Source organism: Aegilops tauschii, chromosome 7 (genome assembly GCF_002575655.3).
Source record: "Aegilops tauschii subsp. strangulata cultivar AL8/78 chromosome 7, Aet v6.0, whole genome shotgun sequence".
NCBI classification, from domain to species: domain Eukaryota; kingdom Viridiplantae; phylum Streptophyta; class Magnoliopsida; order Poales; family Poaceae; genus Aegilops; species Aegilops tauschii.
In genome coordinates this window covers 225,938,975-225,952,173 of record NC_053041.3, presented here as the reverse complement: position 1 = coordinate 225,952,173, position 13,199 = coordinate 225,938,975, and the positions used below count along the sequence as shown (strand labels likewise).

The following is a 13,199-nucleotide window of genomic DNA, read 5'->3' as shown; positions in this document are numbered from 1 at the left end:
GGTATGGACCGTGGCTCCCCCGAAGTGCCTCCAACTTGAGAAGGACCAGCAGCGACCTCACCCACAGCTTCGGGAAGCGGCGAGTCAGGCCCCGATGGGCACCAGATTGCGACGGCAAATAGAGGAAAGGATTACGTTCCCTATGTTCCTCCCCCAGCGCGAGGTATGAGATCCGGCCAAAACTCCATCACTGCTTTGTGTATTGCTGAAATTCCCCGAGAATCTGCTGATCCGTTTGGTCATGGGCCGCGCATCAATCTTCCTCATTTTGACGGCTCCAACCCGCGGTTGTGGCAATCCCGCTGCGAGGACTACTTCAAGTTGTGCGGCACACATAAGTCGCTATGGATTCAATTTGCAACTACCTTGTTTGAAGGGCCAGCAGCTAGGTGGCTGCAAGCAGTTCAACGGCGAGCTCCGAATGCATCATGGGAAGAGTTCTGCCGGCTGTTACAGTGTCGATTCGGCAGGAATCAGCATCAAGCATTGGTTTGTAAGCTGCACTCGATCTCTCAGACTGGTACAGTAGAGGATTATGTCGAGTGATATGTCTTCAACGTATCTATAATTTATGAAGTATTCATGCTGTTATATTATCTATCTTGGATGTTTAATGGGCTTTATTATACACTTTTATATGATTTTAGGGACTAACCTATTAACCTAGAGCCCAGCGCCAGTTTCTGTTTTCTCCTTGTTTTAGAGTATCGCAGAAAAGGAAAACCAAACGGAGTCCAATTGACGTGCAACTTGACGGAGATCATTTTTGGACCAGAAGAAGCCCACGGAGTACCGGAAGTATGCCAGAAGAGTCCCGGGCTGCCCACGAGGGTGGGGGCGCGCCCCCTGCCTCGTGGACAGCCCGGAAACCCCCCGACGTGAAATCAACGCCAACACCTCTCATATATACCCAAACTTCCAGAAAGAAACCTAGATCGGAAGTTCCGCCGCCGCAAGCCTCTGTAGCCACGAGAAATCAATCTAGGCCCTCTCCGGCACCCTGCCGGAGGGGGCCATCATCACCGGTGGCCATGGAGGAGTATCCCGGAGAGGCCATCATCGCCATGAAGGCCAAGGACCAGAGGGAGAACCTTTCCCCATCTAGGGGGGAGGCCATGGAGGAGGAAGCACAAGGGGGAGAACCTCTCCTCCTCTCTTCCGGTGGCGCCGGAGTGCCATCGGGAGGGGAATCATCGCCACGGTGATCGTCTTCATCAACATCACCATCATCATCACCATCCTCATCTCTTTTACGCGGTCCACTCTCCCGCACCCCGCTATAATCCCTACTTGAACATGGTGCTTTATGCTACATATTATGATCCAATGATGTGTTGCCATCCTATGATGTTTTGAGTAGATATCTTTTGTCCTTGGGTTGATTGATGATATAGATTGGTACGAGTTGTATGTTTTATTTTGGTGCTGTCCTATGGTGCCCTCCGTGTCGCGCAAGCGTGAGGGATTCCCGCTGTAGGGTGTTGCAATACGTTCATGATTCGTTTATAGTGGGTTGGTGAGTGACTGAAACACAAACCCGAGTAAGAGGGGTTGTTGAGTATGGGAATAAAGAGGACTTGATGCTTTAATGCTATGGTTGGGTTTTACCTTAATGATCTTTAGTAGTTGGATGCTTGCTAGAGTTCCAATCATAAGTGCATATGATCCAAGTAGAGAAAGTATGTTAGCTTATGCCTCTCCCTCATATGAAATTGCAATGACGACTACCGGTCTTGTTAATAATTGCCTAGGACAATTCCGCACACCGATCCACCATTATTCCACACTCGCTATTTATAATATTTAGTAATATATTCTAACTTTATGATAACAACACCTACTTTTATATTTTAGCTCTCCGATATCATACAAAGTTATCCTCTTCATACCCACAACGTAGTTTTATTTCTCATTGCTAGTTGGAAGCAAACGTTCGGTGTACGTAGAGTCGTATCAGTGGCAGATAGGGCTTGAGAGAATACTGATCTTACCTTTAGCTACTTGTGGGTTCGACACTCCATACTTATCACTTTCGCCTTTGGAAATTGCTACGATGATTCCCTGCACTTGGGGATTATCATCGAGCAGTTTGCAGAACTATATGATCAGCTCACCGCATATGAAGCTACTCCTCTGACGGTGCATTATGTGACCAGATTTGTAGATAAATTACAGCCACAGGTCCGGATGCAAGTAGCCCTACAGCAACCATCAGACTTGGATGCTACCTATGAGCTTGCTTTGCTTCATGAGTCAATCACTAACAGCACTCCAACAAACAGCTCAGTGACAACGCCGCTCAATTTTCTCGCATTCGGTCTCGACAACCAAGCCAACTCCCTCGATGTCGACTGAAGATCGCCGATCTAGTTCTGAAAATGTCAAGCAAGGAGTTCCTAAGGACAAGTGGAGTGCTCTGCATACTTACAGAAGGGCCAAGGGACTGTGTTTTGTCTGTGGAAAAAAAATGGGGTAAAGGATCGTCAATGCAAATAGTCAGTGTCCTTACATGTTGTTCATGAGATGGTTGAGTTTTATCAGTGCACAGCTAAAGAAATCGCTGATACTGATAGTGAAGAAGAGGTTAATCTCATGGCACTTTCTGATGCAACCCAAGGCAGATCAGCCCACAGCAAGGCCTTCCAATTCACTGTAGTTTTGCAAGGCCAGCCGAAGAATTTCCTCATTGATTCCGGCAGTACCCATTCATTCTTGGACACCAACACTATGGTCACTGTATCTGGAGCTCAACCTTGCACTCTTCTTAAGGTCAAGGTGGCCAATGGAGCTATACTAAGCTGTGCTAGCTACATTCCTGATTGCCAATGGTTTATTGAAGGCACTCAGTTGATACGTCTCCAACATATCTATAATTTTTTATTGTTCCATGTTGTTATATTATCATTCTTGGATGTTTTACAATCATTTTATAGCAACTTTATATCATTTTTTGGGACTAACCTACTAACATAGTGCCCAGTGCCAGTTGCTGTTTTTTGCTTATTTTTTACTTCGCAGAAAATCAATACCAAACGGAGTCCAAACGCAGCAAAACTTTTTGGAGATTTTTTCTGGACCTGAAGACACCTGTTGGGCCAAAGAAGTACTAGAGGGGGATCCGAGGGGAGCATAACCCACCAGGGCACGCATGGGGGCCCAGGCGCGCCCGGGTGGGTTGTGCGCACCTCGGCTGCCTCCTGCACCACCTCTTTGCTCTATAAATACCCTGGAAATCCAAAAACCCTAGGGGAGTCGCCGAAACACATTTCTAGCCACCGCAAGTTCCAGAAACACTAGATCCAATCTAGACACCATCACGGAGGGGTTCATCATCCTCATTGGTGCCTCTCCGATGATGCATGAGTAGTTCATTGTAGACCTACGGGTCCTTAGTTAGTGCTAGATGGCTTCCTCTCTCTCTTTTGATTCTCAATACAATGGTCTCTTGGAGATCTATTTGATGTAAATCTTTTTGCGGTGTGTATGTTGGGATCCTATGAACTTTGAGTTTATGATCAGATCTATCTTTTTATCCATGAAAGTTATTTGAGTCTCTTTGATCTCTTATATGCATGATTACTTATAGTCTCATATTTCTTCTTCGAATCTTTGATTTAGTTAGGCCGACTAGATCGATTTTTCTCGCCATGGGAAGAGGTGCTTTGTGATGGGTTCGATCTTATGGTGCTCAATCCCAGTGACAGAAGGGGACATGAAACGTATGTATCGTTGCTATTAAGAATAACAAGATGGGGTCTATTCCTACATGAATAGATCCTGTCTACATCATGTCATCATTCTTATTGCATTACTCCGTTTCTCCATGAACTTAATACACTACATGCATGTTGGATAGCGGTCGATGTGAGGCAAACTTACGATGCTGACAAGCTGGTTAGGTGCCGAGTTGGATTAGACAACGCAGGTTTCAGTTTAAGAATTGGGAAGAGGTTAAGAACCTAGTGGAATCCACTACAAGGGGAAGTACTAAAGTGAAGAAAAGCCCCAATTTTGGAGAAGCAATGGAAAGAAGCAGATGGTTAAGCTAATGCAGCAAGAAAAAGGATGCAGCAAGTGTCCAAAAATCGGATATGCCCGGTGAAAATTATAAACAAGGCTGAGGAAGGACAAGGTTGGGAGCTAGGACTTCGGAGGTGAACAGTCCCTCAAAGTAACCCTGTATCAGAGATGCTAACTGGTCATTACCTTCGATCCTGTTACCGTTTGAGTCATTCAGAAACTTTATAAGTAAGATGCCGGAGAAGCGACGAAATATACGAGATCACAAACGTAGATTGTTTATCGGGATTCATTCTAACCAGAGTGAGCTCACGGACCACCTTCGAATGAAAGTGAACTCTCTTCCTCCGATCTCTATAATGGGTCTCCAACTGGCTCAGAGATTGCATTTGCCCTTAACCGGTAACCTCCTTTGAATCCTTCGCTCCCGGCTGTGGGTTCTTCACAATTAGCAGGGCCCCATTTTTGGGCGGCTCTGACCGAAACCCATCTTTGCCATCGGCGTCTTGACATCCCACTTTGTTTTTTCGGTTGGTGCTTTCTTTTCAATGAGGGAATGGCTGGCGGAATTTTGACCCAGGCGCCCTAGTGTTGCCTAAGGTGCAGACTTCATTCTTTGTTTCCTTCATCCTCTACCATTACGTTTTGCTTTTTAGGACTACCTAAAGGAAAGGAATAGAATGATCCATAGTCGTACCTACTTGAGGGCACCGAATGTACCGCAGGCAAGCTCTCCTCTATCTCTGTATGCTTGGGTGAATGCCATAAGCGGATTTATGCTTTTTATATGGAAAACAGTTTGAAAGGGTCGAGTCAAGCGATTGTAAACTCCTTATTTAGGCTAGCTACTTTGCTGATTAACAAGATTATCGCATTGGAGCTGTGATGGTAGGTATTTTTAGCCTTTAAGTAGTAGTCCTGTTCGAAAGATAGTTATCATAGTGAAGTGAGTTATTACAGTTTTTCTAGTTTCTTGAAGGCCAGGCAGTCAGCCAAGGAAGGAAGTTATGGTCTGGTTCTTCTCCCTGGCAGGGGCGGACTCTACGTTGGTAGATTGAACTTTCATTTCTTCCTTTCTTTCATGTGTTCAAGTAGTCTCCTTTTCAAGTTTATACGCTTTGATACCAGACTGGTGTGCATTCTATGCTTACCCAATGAGCGAAGGAGCGAGCCAATTCCTCCGTTCCGTTGAGGGAGGGCTGAACACGATGTACTGAAGGGTTCACTTTCGCTGATCGGCGCCAGTCTTTCCTGCTGTGAATTTCCCAGGTCGGGAGGTGCCCTTTCCCCTTAAACTTCCGTGCTTGGTGGAAAAGAAGCGAACAAAGGTACGCTCGCTTGCTGTCTTGTTCTCTGCCGCGGACTGGGATCGCTCGCCAGCTAGGCCCTCTAGAAAAAAGTTGGAGAAACATTGTATGAGAACATATTACCCATCTTCGGGGACAAGGGGCGGAACGACCTCTCGATCTACTTACATTTCATTCTTTCTGGAATGCAAAGGATTAAAGTACCCGAGCCCCCATCATGGTGAACCTCTCCTTGTGATCGGGATGAGGTAGATGCCTCCCACCCAGGGGGGGATCGAATAGGAGTTTCCTTAGGTAACCACCGACCTAGAGTTCTCCTTAAACTTCTGTGCTTGGTGGAAAAGAAGCGAACAAAGGTACGTGGAGGGCCAACCACCAAATGAACAACGATCTCTCGGCCCCACTTGATTCCTGGGGCAAAGGGAGTCTTTGAGAAGGTTCCGCTTTTCTGAAGAGAGAGAAGATCAATAGAGCAGTCTGGCAGCTGTTCGGGGGTCAGCTTTGGGATTTGCGCTTGACTATAAAGTAAAGAGCGACTAATGAGAGATTGCTTGAGTAGGCTCAGTAAGGGATTACCCGCGGGCAGGGTGAAAGAGCTTTCATTAGTTGTAGCCTACATAACCTACCTACGCAGAACAAGGGAAGAAGGTATCAGATCACTGTAGTTCTAGACCCCTTTTTTCAAATAAAGAAAGTGACAACGTTTTCCCAAAGAGGTTGAATCAATAGTAAGAATATACCACCCAGGCTTTAGCTGCTCGTCTCACAATTAAGTTGGTGGGTGCCGAACTAGTCCGGAGTTTTCAGAGATTATGCCCAGCATCACATGACACCACCTCATTGTATGCAGCACGAGGAACCGATCAAGACCCGAGAAGAATAGATATGATATGGAAACACTCTTATTCGACGAGGCGTAGAGCATTTCTTACATAAGATCTCGGAAGAGCCGATGTTTCCTTCCGTTCCCGGTAAATAGGAATTCTATATCCTCTAGCTCTTCGTGACATTCCCTAGAAAATCAACCAGATTCTCCCTCCTCTTATGGCTCAAAGGTTCAACCTGGCTAGTAAGTCAACATAGGAGAGGAGGGTTTCACGATTTGGCTCAGATAGGGGTAAAGAGGGGGAGTAGGGTGTAAGTGATTATGCTAGAAGGGCCAAGTGGAGATGCTAGTGTTTCATCTCTTCCTATGCTTTTTCCATACTTTTCTTGCAGTACTTCAGTAAAGCTACCCCATTTTAATAGCTAAGTCGACACCCTGAGGTAGCAACTCAACTCTTCGTTCAAATCTTGGATTCCAAACCAGAAAGAAGGATCGCACACAAGAAAATAGAGTTGGAATGAAAGATGGGGTAAAGATGAACTTTATTCTCCTAGCTGCTACCACAAGATTTTTCAACAACATGACATATTGAGAAAAATCTATAGATGGAGTAATAGTAGTAGATGCAGGCAGGAGTCGGTCTACTAATCTTGGACGTGATACCTATATAATGATCATTGCCTGGATATCGTCATGATTATTTGAAGTTCTATCAATTGCCCAACAGTAATTTGTTTACCCACCGTATGCTATTTTCTCGAGAGAAGCCACTAGTGAAATCTACGACTCAGGGGTCTATTCTACATCATATTTGCCTTCGAGATCTATTTTTATTCGCTTTTGTTTTCAGATCTATTAATCCAAAAACCCAAAAATACCTTGCTGTAATTTTTTATTATTTATTTTATTTCATGTTTCCGTGAGATCTATTCATCCAATCTACTACAAATTTATCTATCTTTTTACCAGGGAGGGATTGACAGCCCTCTTACCGTTGGGTTGCAAGTATTTATTCTTTGTGTGTAGGTATCATTTACATAGTGTTGTGTGGTTCTCCTACTGGTTCGATAACCTTGTCTCATCACTAAGGGAATACCTACCGTAGCTGTGCTGCATCATCCCTTCCTCTTTGGGGAATACCGACATAGTTCAAGCGACATCAAAAGGAATTTCTGGCACCGTTGCCGGGGAGACATCATCAACATCTATCAGGTTCCTAATCACAAATTTCAACTCCTTGCAATTTACATTATTTGTCATTTGCCTCTCATTTCCATCTCCCCCACTTCACAAAAATTTGCCGTTTTATTCGCCCCTCTTTTTCGTTCGCCGTTTTCTCGTCAGATCTCTTATTTTCTTGAACTTGTCACAATGAGTGACTTTGGTATGGCAGAAACAGGTGATGGCCTGAATCCTAAAATTGGACGATCTGGCAATCTGGATGTCAAAACTTTTGTTTTGGGGCAAGGGAACGTTATGGGAAATGAACATATCCAAGAATTTTTTTAATTGTGTTGGGAATTTGACTCTTGATGATGCTCCTATACTTAAAAGAACTAAATCTTATGCGGAAGCTATTTCAGCACTGGTTCTGAAACTTAAAAAAAAGATTTATCCGCACCCATCCTACCTTGCAAAGATTGTTTCATGAGCTTCCATCCATAAAGAATCCTAAAGCTAAAAATATAGCTACCCACGTTCTTATGAATGAATTTGATTACATAATAGGGGAAGCTAGGGAAATCTTTGATTTTTATGGTATGAGCCATGAAAAACCAGTAATAGATGAGATCCTTTACAATAGTGATTATATGTTGAGACATTTGCTTGGAAATGATCAAATATTTGATGAGAATCTTAAAAAGGAAATTCCCGTTTTAGATATAATCCAACAAGTTTTTAATGATGTCAATCAACAATATTCTTGGATTGTTGCCGAAAATCAGAGGGGGTATGCAGATGGGCAACTTGATAATGCTAAAAGTACTATGGATAATGTGTTTCAAGTTATTTTTTGCAAAAACCCCTGACAAAAACACATCTACGGAGAACAAGAAAAAAGTGGACAATACTTGAATCTATGCGTTATGCCTAGCTAGGGGCGTAAAACGATAGCACTTGTTGGGAGGCAACCCAGTGAATAAAATTTATTTTTGCCTTTTTCTTTCTATTCTTGAGTGTTTGCACAATTATGCTACTGTTATGATTGTGTTTTTATGTTTTAATTAGTGTTTGGGCCAAGCAAAGCCTTTGGGATCATGTGGAGTGATAGTTGATTTGATCTTGTTGAAAAATAGAAACTATTGCGTCCAGTAAAATAATTTTGCAAAATCACAGAACAGACAAAAATTCTGAAATTTTAACACAAAATTGATATACAAATTACCCACATTGTCCTAATTGTTCAGAATTTTTGGAGTTACAGAAGTATTCGAAATTTTCAAATTGCTACAGACTATTCTGTTTTTGACAGATTCTGTTTTCTTTGCGTTGTTGCCTTATTTTAATGAATTTATGGTTATTATTGGGGGGTATGAGCCAGAGTAAAGTTGGAATACAATATATATAATGCAAAAATAAAATATGAATGGGTTTGCAACAGTACCTATAGTAGTGATTTGCTTTCTTATACTAACGGATCTCACGAAGGTTTTGTTAAGTTTTGTGTGATTGAAATTTTCAAGTTTTGGGTGAGATCACGATGGATGAAGGAATAAGGAGTAAGAAGAGCCTAAGCTTGGGGATGCTACCGCACCCCAAGGTAATATCCAAAGATGAACAAGCAACTAAGCTTAGGGACGCCCCAAGTGGCATCCCCTCTTTCTTCTAACGACCATCGGTGTTTTACCTGGAGCTATATTTTTATTCGTCACATATCATGAGTTTTGCTTGGAGCGTCTTGTATGATATGAGTCTTTGCTTGTTTTGCTTTTTATTTTGTGTCAAGTATCCTTGCTGAACACACCTATTTGGGAGAGCCAAAATTATGCTATGATTTGTTAGAATTGCTCTTAAGCTTCACTAATTTTTTTGAGCTATGGAATTGCTCTAGTGCTTCACTTATATCTTTTGGAGCATGGTGTGCTTTACTAATTTTGAAGAAATGCTCTCATGCTTCACTTAGATTTATTTGAGAGTTAGTAATTTTTGAAGAAACTCTCTCATGCTTCACTTATATTATTTTGAGAGATGTAAATTTTATGCTCATGTTCTTCACTTAGATTTGTTTGAGCTATTAAAAGCAACATATAAACTAGTCCCAAAGTGATAGATATTCAAGAAGGATATAATAAAAACTTTCATAAAGACCACTGGACAAAATAAACTTGGTTCTTTGTAATGGTTTTGAGATATGTTGATAATGATATGTGAGTCATGTTAATGAGTAATTATGGCTTAGTAAGAATATTGGTGTTAAGGTTTGTGATTCCCTATGCAAGCACGAAAGTCAATAGTTATGCAATGAAATTACATCGTACTTGTGGTGCTTTATTCGGTGTTATTATGCTTAATGCTCGCTTATGTGATTTTTCGTTTCTTGGTTGGATGCTTCTCAATATTTTTGCTAGCCTTCACTTGTACTAAGTAGGAATACTACTTGTGCATCCAAAATCCTTAAACCCGGTTTTGCCATATGAGTCCACCATACCTACCTATATGCACTATTTCCGTGCCGTTCTAAGCAAATTTGTATGTGGCATCTCTAAATTTTCAAAATAAATTTCCTTTTTCTGTGCTCGTACCGCTCATGAAGCGTCAGGGGGTGGCCAATATTTTCCATGCTAGATGTGTTATTCTCAAGATGAATGTTTATTAACTTGTCATTGCACGAGAGTACGACAAAGGTATCACGGATGCCCAGTCCCGAAATGAAAAATGGAGTCACTTTATGTTGTCAAATAATAAATTCCTTGGAAAGTGCTGGTATGGAGGGCACCCGTCGATACGACTAGCCATGGATTGTGAAAGAATGGTGGAAAAAGGAATAAACTTTATTTTCTGTTTGGGAACCGCCTATGATATATCTAGCATTGAAAGTGTTGGGAATTACTCAGTCGTTCTCATTGACGGGAAAAGTATGCCGCCCAAAATGTTTTATCTCTTAATTCTCGCTTCGAGCTCTGGCACCTCTACAAATCCCTACTTCCCTCTGCGAAGGGCCTTTCTATTTACTTTACGCAATTTTTATTTTTATTTGAGTATCAATCTTCTCTTATAAAGCACCAACTAAGGGGCACTATGATCGTACTTGAGCATTGGGTGTAGCTAATATGCGAGTGTGTTTCATGAATGGATCAATGATTGCGCATAATGGGATAACTTGCTTTAGCATTGATATTTGGAAAGACATGGTTGTTTGTTGGTATGCTTGAGTATTTAAATCTTCATGTCAAAACTAGACTATTGCTTTGAACCATATAAAAGTCCATATGTCCATGCTACAAAAGAAAATAATGTGATGAACATGATAGGCAGCATTCCACATCAAAAAATATGTTTTTATCATTTACCTACTCGAGGACGAGCAGGAATTAAGCTTGGGGATGCTGATACGTCTCCAACGTATCTATAATTTTTTATTGTTCCATGCTGTTATATTATCATTCTTGTATGTTTTACAATCATTTTCTGGCAACTTTATATCATTTTTTGGGACTAACTATTGACATAGTTCCCAATGCCAGTTGCTTTTTTGCTTGTTTTTTACTTCGTAAAAAATCAATACCAAACGGAGTCCAAATGCAGAAAAACTTGTTAGAGATTTTTTCTGGACCAGAAGACACCTGTTGGGCAAAAGAAATACCAGAGGGGGGCTCCGAGGGGAGCACAACCCACCAGGGCGCGCCTGGGGGCCCAGGCACGCCCAGGTGGGTTATGCCCACCTCGGCGGCCTCCCGCACCGCCTCTTTGCTCTATAAATACCCTAGAAATCCAAAAACCCTAGGGGAGTCGACGAAACACAATTTCAGCTGCCGCAAGTTCCGGAAACACCAGATCCAATCTAGACACCATCACGGAGGGGTTCATCATCCTCATTGGTGCCTCTCCGATGATGCGTGACTAGTTCATTGTAGACCTACGTGTCCGTAGTTAGTAGCTAGATGGCTTCCTCCCTCGCTTTTGATTCTCAATACAATGGTCTCCTGGAGATCTATTTGATGTAACTCTTTTTGCAGTGTGTTTGTTGGGATCCAATGAACTTTGAGTTTATGATCAGATCTATCTTTTTTCCATGAAAGTTATTTGAGTCTCTTTGATCTCTTATATGCATGATTACTTGTAGCCTCGTATTTCTTCTTCGAATCTTTGGTTTAGTTAGGCCGACTAGATCGATTTTTCTTGCCATGGGAAGAGGTGCTTCGTGATGGGTTCGACCTTACGGTGCTAAATCCCAGTGACAGAAGGGGACATGACACATATGTATCATTGCTATTAAGGATAACAAGATGGGGTCTATTCCTACATGAATAGATCTTGTCTACATCATGTCATCGTTCTTATTGCATTACTTCATTTCTCCATGAACTTAATACACTAGATGCATGCTGGATAGCGGTCGATGTGTGGAGTAATAGTAGTAGATGCAGGCAGGAGTCGGTCTACTAATCTTGGACGTGATGCCTAAATAATGGTCATTTCCCTGATATCGTCATGGTTATTTGAAGTTCTATCATTTGCCCAACAGTAATTTGTTTACCCATCGTATGCTATTTTGTCGAGAGAAGCCACTAGTGAAATCTACGACCCCGGGTCTATTCTCCATCATTTTTTCCTTCGAGATCTATTTTTATTCGCTTTTATTTTCAGATCTATTAGTCCAAAAATCCAAAAATACCTTGTTTTCAGATCTATTAGTCCAAACGCACCACCTCTTTGCTCTATAAATACCCCAATATTCCAGAAACCCTAGGGGAGTCGACGAAAATCAATTCGAGCCGCCGCAAGTTCGAGAACCACCAGATCCAATCTAGACACCATCACGGATGGGTTCATCATGTCCATTGGTGCCTCTCCGATGATGCGTGAGTAGTTCTTTGTAGACCTATATGGGTCCGTAGTTAGTATCTAGATGGCTTCCTTTTTCTCTTTTGATTCTAAATACAATGGTCTCTTGGAGATCCATATGATGTAACTCTTTTTGCGGTGTGTTTGTTGGGATCCGATGAACTTTGAGTTTATGATCAGATATATCTTTTTATCCATGAAAGTTATTTGAGTCTTCTTTGATCTCTTATATGCATGATTTCTTATAGCCTCGTATTTCTTCTCCGATATTTGGGTTTTGTTTGTCCAACTTTATCTATTTATCTTGCAATGGGAAGAGGTGCTTTGTAATGGGTTTGATCTTACGGTGCTTGATCCCAGTGACAGAAGGGGAACTGACACGTATGTATCGTTGCTATTAAGGATGAAAAGATGAGGTTTATTTCTACAGAAATAGATATTGTCTACATCATGTCATCGTTCGTATTGCATTACTCCATTTCTCCATGAACTTAATACACTAGATGCATGCTGGATAGCGGTCGATGTGTGGAGTAATAGTAGTAGATGCAGGCAGGAGTCGGTCTACTAATCTTGGACGTGATGCCTATATAATGATCATTGCCTGGATATCGTCATGATTATTTGAAGTTCTATCAATTACCCAACAGTAATTCGTTTACCCACCGTTTGCTATTTTTCTCGAGAGAAGCCACTAGTGAAATCTATGGCCCCCGAGTCTCTTCTTTATTATATTTGCCTTTGCGATCTATTTTATTTGCTTTTATTTTCAGATCTATTAAACCAAAAATAAAAAGATATCTTTCTGCACTTTATTTGATTTGCGATCTATTTATCCAATCTATTACAACTTTACCCCGCCCTCTTGCCAATTTCTGGCGCCGTTACCTGAAAGGGATTGACAACCCCTTTAACACGTCGGGTTGCGAGTATTTGTTATTTTTGTGCAGGTGCTGTATATGTAGTGCTGCGTGGTTCTCCTAATGGTTCGATAACCTTGGTCGCATCACTGAGGGAAATACCTACCGTTGCTGTGCTGC

The 13,199-nt window shown here is 42.0% G+C and overlaps 1 pseudogene; it reads right to left on the bottom strand.

Moving 5' to 3' along the window:
- Nucleotides 1–385: 385 nt before the first annotated feature.
- LOC141027057 (uncharacterized) overlaps nucleotides 386–13,199 on the bottom strand; it is a 55,542-nt pseudogene continuing 42,728 nt past the window's right edge.